The 13,074-nt window shown below is 51.6% G+C and overlaps 1 protein-coding gene across 1 annotated transcript in view; it reads left to right on the forward strand.

Annotated features, from left to right (window-relative positions):
- The first annotated feature begins 231 nt into the window (after positions 1-231).
- Positions 232-13,074, forward strand: part of RAI1 (retinoic acid induced 1) — a 310,158-nt gene continuing 297,315 nt past the window's right edge. The window contains exon 1 of the mRNA XM_060261048.1: positions 232-325. The gene's annotated coding sequence lies outside the window, so the exon portion shown is untranslated. The remainder of the gene's footprint in view (positions 326-13,074) is intronic.

The following is a 13,074-nucleotide window of genomic DNA, read 5'->3' on the forward strand; positions in this document are numbered from 1 at the left end:
TTCCCTCTCCGCACCCCCCGCGCCTCCGCCCGGTTCCTTTCTCGCTGGCTTCCCCGGTGCGGTGCGGTGCGGCTTGTGCGCTCCCGGGCGCCCGCGATGGCTGCAGGCGGAGCTCCGGGGGATCAGGGCCCCGCTCGGCGGCGCAGCGGCCTCTAGCTGGGCTCCAGCTTCCCGTGCGCTCTTCGGTGCGCTTTGGCGGCGAGGCGAGGGGGAGCCAGGCAAGGAAGGCGGAGGCGAGCCGGCGCTGATGGATGGCCACCCGACGGAGCGCTCCGGCCAAGGGCGGCGGGCGGATCGGGGCCCTCGCTGAAGGCGCCCGGGCGAGGTAAGGGACGCCGCCGCCGAGGAGGCTTCGCCGGGAGGGCTCCTGCGGGCTGCCCTTTACTCGCGGGGAGACGCGCCCGCCTTGCTTCGCGCCAGGAGGGAGCGCCGAGGGAGGGGTCTCCTCGCGAGTAGGGCGGGCCGCGGGGGCGGGCGCATTCCGGGCCGTCTGTCCTTCTCCTCCCTTCCCCCTCTCCGGCCTCGGCGGCGCAAGGGGGGGGGAGGGAGTCCCCGGCGCGGATGGCACTTAAGCCGGAGCTGGCAGGCAGGACTCCCGGGGGGAAAGGACGGGCGCCTTCCTGCGCTCAAGCCGGAAATCTCGCGGTAGTCTGGCGGGGGCGGCTTCCTTCCTCGCGAGTAGACCTCTCCCGCCTCCGCGCGGCTGGCTTTCCAACGGGCTGCCTCGCGAGTCGGGGAGTAGCGGAGAGGGCGGGGTTTTGGTTTTGCTTTTTTTTAAAAAAATGGGTCGACACGGGCTTCCTCGCGAGTAAAAAAGAAGGCCGGGCTTTGCACCGAGGCTGGAGACGGGCTTCCTCGCGCGTAAAAAGAGAGTCGGGGCTGCGGCCGGGAAGGGCTTCTTGGCGTGGCTGGAGACGGGCTTCCTCGCGAGGAAGGGAAGCCGGGGTTTTGCGCTGGGGCTGCCCGAGAAGGCTGCGTTGTCGGTGCGCTTCGGAACGCGACTCCCCGCGTCGGGCGGGAGGTCCCCGGGGTTTCTTGCTGGTCTCCTCGGAGGGAGGGAAGAGGAGGCGGGGAGCTGGCCGGGATTGTCCCCGCAGGGCCCCCCGGAGAGGACGGGGAAAGAAGCGAAGAAGGGCCCGGGAGGGGAGGACCAGGCTGCCCCGGGAGGTGTTGGGAACCGGGGCGGAGACGTCGGGCTCCGATAGGCCTGAGCCACGTCGCCTGCCACAGTAGCCTTGCGGGTCGGCCAGGAGCAGAGGAGGGCAAAGCGGGGGCCTTTGGAGACCGCCCCTTAAGTCTGGGTTATTTCTCACAACAACCCTGCCAGGTTGGCCGGTGCTTTTCCCTTTGTCCTGAAGGTAAAACAGAGGAGAGGGGAAGGTTGTCACCCGTTTTTGGGCCCCGGGTCAGGGAGAAAGGGAGGGATATATGTGGATTAAATAATAAAAACGGGCGGGGTATGGAGTGAGAAGCTGGCTTTCTAGGGCAGGGGTGGCCAAGGGTAGTTCTAGGGGTTTTTTGCCTACAACTCCCATCAGCCCCAGCCAGCATGGCCAATCAGCGGGGGCTGATGGGAGCTGTAGGCAAAAAAACACCTGGAGAGCTACCATTCGCCACCCCTGTTAGAGTAATTCAGTGTCTTGGGTTGTTTCCCACAACAGCCCTGTATGGGAGGCCGGGATCCTTAACTTGACGCTTCGGAAACAGACCAGAATGCTGGTTTGTCTTCCAGGGTCACTTGGCCAGTTAACGGTGAGATTCGGGACAATTATATTCTAAGATTTCAGGTTTTCACGGCTGGTAACATCATTGGGGTTTGTAGAATCTTTCGGGCTCAAGTGCCGTGTTCTACTGGAGAAAGTTTTTCTTCCAGACGTTTTGTTCTCGGCTGCGGAGCAGCTCTCCAGCAGCCCTGGCCTCACTCAATGCACAGCAGCCAAGAAGGTCAGAGCGCCTGCTCCGGTTGCAACGCCACTGAGGATGTTCTCCGCAGCTGAGAACGAAAGGTCTGGAAGGAAAACTTTCTCCAGTAGAACACGGCAGTTGTGCCCAAAAGATTCTACAAACCCCAATTATATTCTACTTCACAAAGTTCACCTTTGCGCTTTGTTACACTGAGAAGAAAGACAGACGTTCCTTCGGTTCTGAGTTGGGATGCTACTGAATTTTGCAGGGTCGCTGTCTTGACTTGAGAAAAGCCCAGTTCGATTTCTCTCCTGGGTTGTGGGATCCCAATCCACAGGTCTTTGCTTCCATCTTGGAGTTTCTATTTGCTTCCTCTAAGGGGTCCATGACCCCTGGGCCGTGGACCGGTCCTGGTCCGTGGCCTGATAGCAACCAGGCCGTGAGTTGTATAATTATTTCATTATACAATGTAGTAAGAAGAAAAAGACGACAACACTGGATTTATATCCTGCTCTCCACTCCGAATCTCAGAGCGGCTCACAATGTCCTTTATTTTCCTCTCCCCCTCCTCCGACCCACAACAGACACTCTGTGAGGTAGGTGGGACTGAGAGAGCTCTCCCAGAAGCTGCCCTTTCAAGGACAGCTCTGTGAGAGCTATGGCTGACCCAAGGCCGTTCCGGCAGCTGCACGTGGAGGAGTGGGGAATCAAACCCGGTTCTCCCAGATAAGAGTTCGCACACTTAACCACTACGCCAAACACTTTAGAAATAAAGTGCACAATTGTATCATCCCGAAACCGTCACCACCCCAGTCTGTGGAAAAATTGTCTTCCACAAAACCGGTCCCTGGTGCTGAAAGGTTGGGGACCACTGCTTTAAGCTGTGGAGTCTTGTGAGCAAAAATTCTACTTGGTGAGCTACTGCCATTGAAAGTTGTGAGCGAGCTGTTTGACTACTGCTTAAATTAGTTTGCTCTGGGGCCGTTTTTCCTGAGCTAAGACAAGAATGTGTGAGCCGGAGGCTAAAAAACTGAGCTAGCTCACACTAACTCAGCCTAGAGGGAATGCTGCTTCACTCCGAATCCCCCACCCCCAATAGTGACCCTAAGATTTGCATTAGTTGCATACAGAATCATAACTGGAAGGTACCTGGAAGGTCATCTAGCCCAACCCCCTGCACAATACAGAAAAATCACAAATCCCTCCCCCCCCCCCACACACACACCCAGTGACCCCTGCTTCACACCCAGAAGATGGCAAAAAACAACACAAATCCAGGATCCAAACTGGCCCAGAGAAAAATTTCTGCCTGACCCCGAAGTGGCAAACAGAATTTCCCTGGGTATGTAAGAAAGGGCCGTGAGAACTATGCACAGATGTACTCTTTCCTTCTTCCCACGATCTGCTTGACTTCACAGAATCAGCATTGCTGTCAGATGGGTGGCCAAACCGGGTTCGATTCCCCACTCCTCCACTTGCACCTGCTGCAATGGCCTTGGGTCAGCCAGAGCTCTGACAGAGCTGTCCTTGAAAGGGCAGCTGTTGTGAGAGCCCTCTCAGTCCCACCCACCTCCCAGGGTGTCTGTTGTGGGGGAGGAAGGTAAAGGAGATTGTGAGCCACTCTGAGTCTCTGATTCAGGGAGAAGGGCGAGGTATAAATCTGCCCCCACCTCACAGGGTGTCTGTTGTGGGGGGGAGAAGACATAGGCGATTGTGAGCCGCTCTGAGTCTCTGATTCAGGGAGAAGGGCGGGGTATAAATCTGCCCCCATCTCACAGGGTGTCTGTTGTGGGGGGAGAAGATCTAAGGAGATTGTAAGCCGCTCTGAGTCTTTGATTCAGAGAGAAGGGCGGGTTATAAATCTGCAGTTCTTCTTCTTCAAACTTGCTTAATGTAAGAACTGCATAGAGGTGGCCAAACCGGGGTTACCAAACTTGGTTAACGTAAGAACCACATAGAATAAATGTTAGATGTTTGAGAGCTGCAAGACATGAACTTCAGATGTCTGAGAGCTGCAAGGAAGGCAGGAAGACAGATGAGGGAGGGGAGGTGGAAAAAAAGCAACTTTAAATGCCTTTTCCAAGCTGCTGGCTGGCTTGTTTTGGAGAAGTGATTTAAAGAGAGAAATGCCTTCCCCAAGCCAGCTGATGTGTGAAAGAGCCACATGGGGCTCCCAAGCCAGTTTGGCCACCCCTGCGCTAGCTGTTGAACAACCTCCAAGGAAGGAGAGCCCCCCACCTCCCAAGGAGGAAGCCTGTTCCACTGAGGAACCGCTCTAAACTCACAAACCCCTCCCCCTAAATTCACAGGATCTTCATTGCTGTCAAATGGCCATCTAGCCTCTGTTTCAAAACCTCCAAGGAAGGATAACCCACCACCTCCCGAGGAAGCCTGTTCCACTGAGGAACCGCCCTAAACTCACAAATCCCTCCCCCTAAATTCACAGGATCTTCATTGCTGTCAGATGGCCATCTAGCCTCTGTTGAAAAACCTCCAAGGAAGGAGAGCCCACCACCTCCCAAGGAAGCCTGTTCCACTGAGGAACCGCTCTAAACTCACAACCCCCTCCCCCTAAATTCACAGGATCTTCATTGCTGCCAGATGGCCATTCAGCCTCTGTTGAAAAACCTCCAAGGAAGGAGAGCCCACCACCTCCCGAGGAAGCCTGTTCCACTGAGGAACCGCTCTAAACTCACAAATCCCTCCCCCTAAATTCACAGGATCGTCATTGCTGTCCAATGGCCATCTAGCCTCTGTTTAAAAACCTCCAAGGAAGGAGAGCCCCCCACCTCCCAAGGAGGAAGCCTGTTCCACTGAGGAACCGCTCTAAACTCACAAACCCCTCCCCGTAAATTCACAAGATCTTCATTGCTGTCAGATGGCCATCTAGCCTCTGTTGAAAAACCTCCAAGGAAAGAGAGCCCACCACCTCCTGAGGTACCACTCTAAACTCACAAATCCCTCCCCCTAAATTCACAGGATCGTCATTGCTGTCCAATGGCCATCTAGCCTCTGTTTAAAAACCTCCAAGGAAGGAGAGCCCACCACCTCCCAAGGAGGAAGTCTGTTCCACTGAGGAACCGTTCTAACTGTCAGGAAGTTCTTAATGTTTAGTCAAAAACTCTTTTGATTTAATGACACCTGAAGCGTTAATGGTCGTAAAAGTGGCATGAAAGAAATAAAATAGAGTGAAAATACACACAGGTGGCACGCAAAGAGCACACGTGTGATTTGGGGTTCTTTTGGCAGTCGTTTTCTGCACGAAAATGGGGTGAAATTCACACAAGAGAGCTGCGCATGTGCTTATCGATCATGTACTTACATGCAATCTATCGCGCATTTACAAAAGACTGAGATGTTCGAGAGTGGATTGCCACTGTGTGTGTGTGTAACCCATGCACGTGTGGGTATAGCCATCCCAGGTCACAATCAACACATGGGTGTCGTTGCGTACCATATAGAACCACTTTTTCCTAAGGGAAATCTAAAACAGAGGTGTTGAACTCATTTGTTATGAGGGCCGGATCTGACATAAGTGAGAATTTGTTGGGCTGAGCCATGTTGGGCCGGGCCGTGTGTGTACCTATTTAAGATCAGGTAGCGGAGATATAAACTTTATATAGGGCACAGACAAACACAATTAAATATTGTTTTTAAAGCTTAAAATAAAGCATGCTTTAAAAAAAGCTTAAAATAAAACGTTAGCACTCAGTCTTAAAGGTGCTTTCTTTGTATCTCTCCATGGGATTCAGGGAACTGAACAAAGGAAGCTCTGGCCAGGAGAGGGGGGAGAAGCCTCAACCATTAGAAGGAAGAGCGGCTTGGTTCAGTAGTTCTGCTGTGTGATTGAGAGAGCCTGGCCAAGCAAGCTGTCCCTCCCCATCCTTGCTCCCCAAGGGAGGAGCCTCAGCCGATGGAGAAAATAGAGGTTTTGCTGTGCAGCGATTGAACAAGCCTTGCAAAGCAAGCTGTGATGCAGAAAGAAGCAAGAGAGAGGGAAGGAAGCAGATGACAGCCAGTTGCTAGGGGGCCTGATAGGAGCCCCCAAGGGGCCTGATTCGGCCCCAGGCCGCATGTTTGACACTCCTGCTCTAGAATATTATTAGTTTATATATATATATTCCACCCATTCTCCCATGGAGGCTCAGAGCGGAGAACATCGACTATACAATAATAAAACAAACAATCAAAAATAGCTAAAATAATAATATCAGTTACAGCATTAAACTCAGAATATGGAAAATCTGTAATGGGGGTAAATGCAGTTTGCACCTGAATTGTTTTACAGGGTTAATCCTGTTCTGCTTGTTTTCCAATAGAAGTGCTTACCAGTTGGGTTGGAAGGTGAAATGTTGCAGGTCTCCAAACCCCAGTATTCTGAGATAGACTGTGTCGGAACATGGAGGATCCATTCTTAGGTCTTTCTCCTCTGGAAATTGAGGCGATTCTGTTCGAAAATCCATCCAAAGTCTTCTGTTTGCACCCTGTGGCAAGGAATCCCTTAAGTTAATTATCCGTTGCTTAGTAACCACTTCCTTTACCCCGTGCTGAACCCTGCCACCAAGCCAGAGGTGGAGGGAAGGGCATCCCAATCAGGAGACGGTGCTCTGCGAGCCCCACCACTTATTGTTTCAAGGTTCCAAAATAAGGAAGTCACATCCGGCACCCGCTTTGACCCTTTGCCAAGCTATGGAAGATCAGCGTCTCAGAGCAGGGGACAGCAAAACTTTTATAATGAAAGATCCAAACGATGTCAGAGAGAGAGAGATCCCAGCCGTGTTGGTCTGAAGCAGTAGAACAAAGCAGGAGTCAAGGAGCACCTTTAAGACAAGCACACTTTTATTTTTAGAGCCAGTTTGGTGTAGTGGTTAAGTGTGCGGACTCTTATCCGGGAGAACCGGGTTTGATTCCCCACTCCTCCACTTGCACCTGCTGGCATGGCCTTGGGTCAGCCATAGCTCTGGCAGAGGTTGTCCTTGTAAGGGCAGCTGCTGTGAGAGCCCTCTCCAGCCCCACCCACCTCACAGGGTGTCTGTTGTGGGGGAGGAAGGGAAAGGAGATTGTGAGCCGCTCTGAGACTCTTCGGAGTGGCGGGCGGGATATAAATCCAATGTCTTCATCTACCTCACAGGGTGTCTGTTGTGGGGGAGGAAGGGAAAGGAGATTGTAGGCCGCTCTGAGACTCTGTCCTTGAAAGGGCAGCTGCTGTGAGAGCCCTCTCCAGCCCCACCCACCTCACAGGGTGTCTGTTGTGGGGGAGGAAGAGAAAGGAGATTGTGAGCCGCTCTGAGACTCTGTCCTTGAAAGGGCAGCTGCTGTGAGAGCCCTCTCAGCCCCACCCACCTCACAGGGTGTCTGTTGTGGGGGAGGAAGGGAAAGGAGATTGTGAGCTGCTCTGAGACTCTGTCCCTGAAAGGGCAGCTGCCAGGAGAGCCCTCTCCAGCCCCACCCACCTCACAGGGTGTCTGTTGTGGGGGAGGAAGGTAAAGGAGATGGTGAGCCGCTCTGAGACTCTTCGGAGTGGAGGGCAGGATATAAATCCAATATTTTCATCTACCTCACAGGGTGTCTGTTGTGGGGGAGGAAGGGAAAGGAGATTGTGAGCCATTCTGAGACTCTTCGGAGTGCAGGGCGGGATATAAATCCAATATCTTCATCTACCTCACAGGGTGTCTGTTGTGGTGGGGGGAAGGGAAAGGAGATTGTGAGCTGCTCTGAGACTTTTCGGAGTGGAGGGCGGGATATAAATCCAATATCTTCTTCTTCTTCATGCACACTTCTTCAGACAAGGAATGGGGTACAGTAAGCAGAGCTACATACAGCTGGTGGGGTTGAGGATGCAAAGTGGTACAAAGTTAAAATTCAATAGCAGAATAGTAAAATTAACAATTTCAGAAAACCTTCGATCTGGGTTGCATTCGCGTGCGAAACCAATAAAAGAGTAACATGTCATGATGTGAGAATGTCTGTTAATTATTCTATTGCTAATAGGCCTGGGTCAAAATGAGGGCATTTCTTTCCCAGAAGTTTTTCCTGTCCAACTTATTTGCCTTTTAACATGTCACATAAATATATACATCATTCCAGTTTGCCGTTAGAAAAAATACATTAAAATATAGTGGAAGGTGGGTTTAGTACATGTAATGAGATAAACATCCTATATCCCTTGTTGGAGTATGTCAATGCGAAAACATTCTTCTGATACGCTATCCTAAAAGAGAAATACATTGGAATACTGTGGATATATCGCCACGCTTGGTGAAAGTGGGTTTAGCATATGTAATGAGATTTTTAAAAAACCCAATATCCCTGTTCAGTCCTGGGTTTTGGTGTTTGTTCCACGTTTCATAATAATTTGTAATTCAAAGAGAGCCATCAAAGAAGAGCTTGGATAAGAAAGCCGTAGACTCCAGTGGCACCTTTAAGAACAAGTACACAAAAGCTCGAACCTTGACTAAAACCTTGTTCATCTTAAAGATGCCATTGGACTCTTAACTTCCTTCTGTCCCTTCAGACCAACACAGCTCCCCACCCGGATCTATAAGAAAGCCAGTTAGCGTAAGGAACATTACACATTTTAATTGGTTCTGAGGGCTGCCCTCGACCCTCCTCCGGAAACTTCAACTGGTGCAGAATGCTGCTGCACGGATGTTGACTTTGTCGCCTGTATCTATCCTGTGCTGCCCTCGACCCTCCTCCGGAAACTTCAGCTGGTGCAGAATGCTGCTGCACGGATGTTGACTTTGTCGCCTGTATCCATCCTGTGCTGCGCCGGCTACCCATTGAGTACTGTATCCGGTTCAAGGTGTTGGTACTTACCTTTAAAGCTCTAGACAGCCATGGGCCAACATACCTTTGGGACCGCCTCTTCCTGTACGAGAGCCCTGTAGGTCCTTACGATCAGCGACCCAACAACTTTTGGTGATACCTGGCCCCAGAGACGTCCATCTGGCCTCAACGATGCCAGGGCCTTTTCAGCCTTGGCCCCTGCCCGGTGGAATGAGCTCCCCCTGGAGATCCGGGCCCTGCAGGATCTGCTCCAATACCGCAGGGCCTGTAAAGCAGCTCTTTCGCCAGGCTTTCAGCTGAGGCAGTGGGCGTCGCTTGATACCAGCCCCCCGCTTCATTCCATCCCAGAGCTACAAAACCTGTTGGATCTGGACAATAGGCCATGTCTGTGAGGCAGAACCTGCCATTTTAGTCTATTGTCGTTCTGTAGTATTGTCATTCTGCCCATGGCACAGAGTGGTAAAGCTGCAGTACTGCAGTCTTAGGATCCCAAGTTCGATCCCGGCGGAAGCTGGTTTTCAGGTAGCCGGCTCGAGGTTGACTCAGCCTTCCATCCTTTCGAAGTCGGTCAAATGAGTCCCCAGCTTGCTGGGGGGGGGGGGGAGTGTAGATGACTGGGGAAGGCAATGGCAAACCACCCCGTTAAAAAGTCTGCCGTGAAAACGTTGTGAAAGCAGCGTCACCCCAGAGTCAGAAACGACTGGTGCTTGCACAGGGGACCTTTCCTTTCCTCTGTATAATAGAGCCCTGTGGCACAGAGTGTTAAAGCTGCAGTACTGCAGTCCTAAACTCTGCTCACAATCTGAGTTCAATCCTGGCGGAAGCTGGTTTTCTGGTAGCCAGCTCGAGGTTGACTCAGCCTTCATCCTTCTGAGGTCAGTAAAATAAGTCCCCAGCTTGCTGAGGGGAAAGCGTAGATGACTGGGGAAAGCAATGGCAAACTACCCCGTAAAAAGTCTGCCGTGAAAACGTTGTGAAAGCAACGTCACCCCAGAGTCAGAAACGACTGGTGCTTGCACAGGGGACCTTTCCTTTCCTCTGTATAATAGAGCCCCGTGGCACAGAGTGTTAAAGCTGCAGTACTGCAGTCCTAAGCTCTGCTCACGATCTGAGTTCAATCCTGGCGGAAGCTGGTTTTCAGGTAGCCAGCTCGAGGTTGACTCAGCCTTCCATCCTTCTGAGGTCAGTAAAATAAGTCCCCAGCTTGCTGGGGAGGGGGGAAGCGTAGATGACTGGGAAGGCAATGGCAAACCACCCCGTAAAAAAGTCTGCCATGAAAACAACGTCACCCCAGAGTCGGAAACGACTGGTGCTTGCACTACCTTTTTTTTTAGTTTTAGATGTTATATATTTAAATTGGTCTTATTGTTTTTATTGCTGATTGTTTTTATGATGTAACCCGCCCTGAGCCTGTTCTACAGGAAGGGCAGGCTAAAAATCAAATCAAAAATAAAAATAAAATTGGTGATTCGATTGATGACCCCATAATAGTTTCCGCAGCTCAAATGCTCGTTGTTGTGAGTCCTTTGTTAGGAAAGCAGTGCCTGTGAAATCTCACACTAAATCATACATATACACAACCACACCCTCTATGATTGCTTTAGCATGCTGGCATATATATAAATATCTGTGCATAGTTCGCACTCGGGATTCCTGGCAACCATATAACCCGCTTCCCTTTCTGAACAGCATTTTTAAGAATCCCATCTAGACCCATAGCCATCTTTGTGTAATGTTTGGTGTAATGGTGAAGTGTGCGGACTCTTATCTGGGAGAACCGGGTTTGATTCCCCACTCCTCCACTTGCAGCTGCTGGAATGGCCTTGGGTCAGCCAGAGCTCTCTTATCTGGGAGAACCGGGTTTGATTCCCCACTCCTCCACTTGCAGCTGCTGGAATGGCCTTGGGTCAGCCATAGCTCTGGCAGAGGTTGTCCTTGAAAGGGCAGCTGCTGCGAGACTCCTCTCAGCCCCACCCACCTCACAGGGTGTCTGTTGTGGGGGAGGGAGGTGAAGGAGATTGTGAGCCGCTCTAAGACTGAGATTCGGAGTTGAGGGCGGGATATAAATCCAATATCTTCTTCTCTGCTGTTCCCTTCCCTTCACAGAGTGGATGTCCTAGCATCATCTACTCCTGCATGACCCCTTATCTTATAAATTTCTTGTTCTTTTTTTTCGAGAACCAGATTTGGCTGTACAGTCGTAGGTTGCAGCTCCCCTTCTGTGACACAGAGTGTTGGACTGGATGGGCCACTGGCCTGATCCAACAGGGCTTCTCTTATGTTCTTCTGTGACACAGAGTGTTGGACTGGATGAGCCACTGGCCTGATCCAACATGGCTTCTCTTATGTTCTTATGTGACACAGAGTGTTGGACTGGATGGGCCACTGGCCTGATCCAACAGGGCTCCTCTTATGTTCTTCTGTGACACAGAGTGTTGGACTGGATGGGCCACTGGCCTGATCCAACATGGCTTCTCTTTGTTCTTATGTGACACAGAGTATTGGACTGGATGGGCCACTGGCCTGATCCAACATGGCTTCTCTTATGTTCTTATGTGACACAGAGTGTTGGACTGGATGGGCCATTGGCCTGATCCAACATGGCTTCTCTTATGTTCTTAAGTGACACAGAGTGTTGGACTGGATGGGCCATTGGCCTGATCCAACAGGGCTCCTCTTATGTTCTTCTGTGACACAGAGTGTTGGACTGGATGGGCCACTGGCCTGATCCAACATGGCTTCTCTTTGTTCTTATGTGACACAGAGTATTGGACTGGATGGGCCACTGGCCTGATCCAACATGGCTTCTCTTATGTTCTTATGTGACACAGAGTGTTGGACTGGATGGGCCATTGGCCTGATCCAACATGGCTTCTCTTATGTTCTTAAGTGACACAGAGTGTTGGACTGGATGGGCCATTGGCCTGATCCAACATGGCTTCTCTTGTGGTCTTAAGTGACATTATTATGGCGGGCACATCACGTGAAGGATGCTGTAGTTATTTGGGTAAAAACTCTATGGCACCATAGAGTTTTTACGCAAATTGCTAGAGCGTCCTGGCGCAACGTGCCCCATTGGTGAAGTGATGTCATCACGTGTGAAAATTCCCCCCGCTGGGAGCTGGCAACCCTAGAACTTGGCCTAGTGGCTGCGGAAAGTGCTGTGAAGTCTGTCGACTTATGGGGACCCTGTATGATTTTCAAGGCAAGAGATATTCAGAGGTGGTTTTGCCGTTGCCTGCCTCTGCGTCATGACCCAGGACTTCCTTGGTAGTCTCCCATCCAGGTACTGACAAGGGCTGACCTTGCTTAGCTTCTGAGGTCTGATCAGATCCAGGTAGCCTGGGCCATCCATGTCAGGGCTGTACCCAGGGCTGGTTTTGTAGCAGGAAGAAGAAGAAGACTAGATTTGTACTCCACCTTTCTCTCTGAATTTCAGAGTGGCTTACAATCTCCTTTACCTTCCTCCCCCACAACAGACACTGTGTGAGGTGGGTGGGGCTGAGAGAGCTCTGACAGAAGCTGCCCTTTCAAGGACAGCTCTGTGAGAGCTGTGGCTGACCCAAGGCCCTTCCAGCAGCTGCAAGTGGAGGAGTGGGGAATCAAACCCAGTTCTCCCAGATAAGAGAGCTATGGCTGACCCAAGGCCATTCCAGCAGCTGCAAGTGGAGGAGTGGGGAATCAAACCCGGTTCTCCCAGATAAGAGAGCTCTGGCTGACCCAAGGCCATTCCAGCAGCTGCAAGTGGAGGAGTGGGGAATCCAACCCGGTTCTCCGAGAGAAGAGAGCCATGGCTGACCCAAGGCCATTGCAGCAGCTGCAAGTGGAGGAGTGGGGAATCCAACCCGGTTCTCCCAGATAAGAGAGCTCTGGCTGACCCAAGGACATTCCAGCAGCTGCAAATGGAGGAGTGGGGAATCAAACCCGGTTCTCCCAGATAAGAGACTGCAAACTTAAGAAATACACAAAACTGGTGAAGAAGAAGATGAAGATTAAGGTGTTGGATTTATATCCCACCCTCCACTCCGAATCTCAGAGTGACTTACAAGCTCCTTTACCTTCCTCCCCGACAACAGACACTGTGTGGTAGGTGGTGCTGAGAGAGCTCTGACAGAAGCTGCCCTTTCAAGGACAGCTCTGTGAGAGCTGTGGCTGACCCAAGGCCCTTCCAGCAGCTGCAAGTGGAGGAGTGGGGAATCAAACCAGGTTCTACCAGATAAGCGTCCGCACACTTAACCACTACACAATCTCCTATATCTTCTCCCCCCACAACAGACACCCTGTGAGGTGGGTGGGGCTGAGAGAGCTCTGACAGAAGCTGCCCTTTCAGGGACAGCTCTGCGAGAGCTGTGGCTGACCCAAGGCCATTCCAGCAGCTGC

Source organism: Heteronotia binoei, chromosome 20 (genome assembly GCF_032191835.1).
Source record: "Heteronotia binoei isolate CCM8104 ecotype False Entrance Well chromosome 20, APGP_CSIRO_Hbin_v1, whole genome shotgun sequence".
NCBI classification, from domain to species: domain Eukaryota; kingdom Metazoa; phylum Chordata; class Lepidosauria; order Squamata; family Gekkonidae; genus Heteronotia; species Heteronotia binoei.